The sequence below is a fragment of the Lolium rigidum genome, chromosome 2, assembly GCF_022539505.1.
Source record: "Lolium rigidum isolate FL_2022 chromosome 2, APGP_CSIRO_Lrig_0.1, whole genome shotgun sequence".
Taxonomy (NCBI): Eukaryota; Viridiplantae; Streptophyta; class Magnoliopsida; order Poales; family Poaceae; genus Lolium; species Lolium rigidum.
Window position 1 is genome coordinate 231335447 of NC_061509.1, and position 2435 is coordinate 231337881.

The following is a 2435-nucleotide window of genomic DNA, read 5'->3' on the forward strand; positions in this document are numbered from 1 at the left end:
TACGCGCTTTTGCAAGCGGCAAGTGAACGTCTACCGCAGCAACAAGAGCCTCATCTTGTAGGCTTTGGAAATCTTCAAGGGTGAGTCTTGATCATCCCCTCGTTGCTCCCGTCTTCTAGATTGCATCTAGGCTTGGATTGCGTTCTCGCGGTAGGAAATTTTTTGTTTTCTATGCAACGAATCCCTACAGCGTTAGCAGTAGAATCAACCTGTAATGCAATCGGTGTTGCTCCAAACTCGGACTCGGACAAGACGGGCAGTGGATCGCAAGGGGTGCAGCATTTGTCTAAAGATAGTACTGGTGCATTCTACTTTGGTAGTCCCTTATGCACACTAAAGGATAGTATGCCAAAATGCAGTAATAATTCCGAAAATTCAGGAGAAGTGGTACCAAGATGGGTTTTCCTTCGTTGGTGCCTTTAAAGGCTGCATTTTCTATTTCATCTGCATGCCAAACATGGTGTGATTAACATCTAACTTCAATGGTTTACATATTACATGGAAGTTAACAAAATATACTAAAACAGACAATTTATATAAGTTGGGGGTGGAACCTTCAGCTGGTGCTGGTCTTTGATGTCTTGCTTAGCAAGTGCCCATATCAGTTCAGGATCAATTTTAGACTGTCAACAAGTGACAAAGTCTGAAGGTGATGCTTCTGGCCTACAAGAATGCTCAAATTCTCAAGTCTTGTGCTCTTTTCGAATATTGGCCCACTCTGTATTTGCTATAAGTACCTGAAATAGAATATGTGCAACCTCTTCAAATCTATTTCGAAAGATACAAAACCAGATCAGCTAAAGCTTCTACAACACAGATTAATTGTAATACAGTGGATTATCATCAATAGCACAAAATAATACCTAAAAATCCCTACATGATAGGCAATTGGAAGTTAACATATGTATAAGAATGGATTAAATCTACCTCTGCGACAGTGTTTTCTGTTTCTGGCTCGTCCTCCATCGAACTGAGCGACTCAAATGCTTGATTTGGCTTCAGTGACCTGAAAAATTAGAAAGAAAAGGATTAAAGAAACTGCATTCATACCACATTTAGTGACCTGGTGGACAAGAACGTAAATATTTGTAGTATATCTTCAAGACTATTTGGATTTGGTTGTACTAATGAATTTTGCTAATTTAAAACATGTGCCACATATGGTGAGCATCCGACGCCACGGATAACCAAACATATAACTCCGGACTAAGTAAAAGTCCCGATAACACCAACTGGCCGTTTTAAGTTAACAAACTACTATATCACAACCTGGAAATGAACTGGGCCGTTTATAGAAGAGGCTAAAAATGCAAAACAAGTGTAGTAACTCAAGTAGATCAGTAAGGGAAATAACGAAACTATGTTCATCCTATAATAACTTTTCAGGTGTTGTTTCTATAACTCAGTGTTGACAAACCAATTCATTTGACTCACATGCTCAGCTGGTGTTTTAAATAAAACTGACTGAGAATGCAATATCTAAGCCACACGAGCATTGCTGGTTTAACATAAAGTGGGACCTAAACTGGCCCAACAGGCGCATGGCAGCAATTTCTGGAACACTGCTTGAGCATTGTATACACACTAAAAGTAGCAGTCTAAATACAACTAAAATCATATCATTATATTTTAGCAAAGTAGCAGCACCTATCAAAATTTATCTCTTCTCAAAACTAAATCAATATCAGAGTAGTTTTCCAAATTCTTAATTATTTTCAAATTTGATCAGTGTTTAAGCAACTGCCCAAGCTTCTCATTATATTTGCTTTATTTTGCAAAGTACGCAAACTTTTCTGCTCTAATGCATTTTTACACATGGAAAGAGAAACAACATGCTCGATCTGCAATCTATTTGCCTAGTGCAGTTGATCTGTTTCGTTCTACTTTCCTGTATTGTTCTATGTTTTAGCATGGACTGAGGCCGAAGACCACCAGCAGATAAAAAAACTGATAAAGCCTCCAGTAGCTAACAGGTAAGAATCGATGATAGCCATTGTTAGCTGTACTACTTGCTCAGCAATTGATACCACAACAAGGTAAAAAAAAGACGGCATTTTTTCAAATTGAAGACTATATCAACATTACTATTTATTACACAACATAGAAAATGAGAGAATAGCATATAGACAGTTAAGTAAAAAAAGAAGTACCTTCGCTATTTAGTCATACCAAATATGTAACCCTCAAAGAGCAAAGACCATAGCATTAATAATCCTAAGCCTCCCTTATTGTTTCCTTCCCAGAATAGAAAATCACGACACATGAAAGTAGAAATAAAATTGCTCTGGCTTTTGCCTCCAACAATGACGATAACCATAGTTCTATGCTCCTACACAGAACTGAACAGACTTCGTGAGAATGAGAAAGCTGCAAAATGGCAACTTGTGGACAGAGAAGGCAAAACAAGGAACGACCAATTTTAAAACTTGTCACAT

The 2435-nt window shown here is 37.9% G+C and overlaps 1 long non-coding RNA gene across 1 annotated transcript; it reads right to left on the minus strand.

Moving 5' to 3' along the window:
- Positions 1 to 673: 673 nt before the first annotated feature.
- Positions 674 to 2220, minus strand: LOC124688291. The gene is made up of 3 exons (XR_006998485.1): positions 2170 to 2220; positions 928 to 1006; positions 674 to 737 (listed from the first exon to the last, which is right to left on the minus strand). It is a non-coding gene; the product is annotated as an uncharacterized LOC124688291 (long non-coding RNA).
- Between the last annotated feature and the right edge of the window lie 215 nt (positions 2221 to 2435).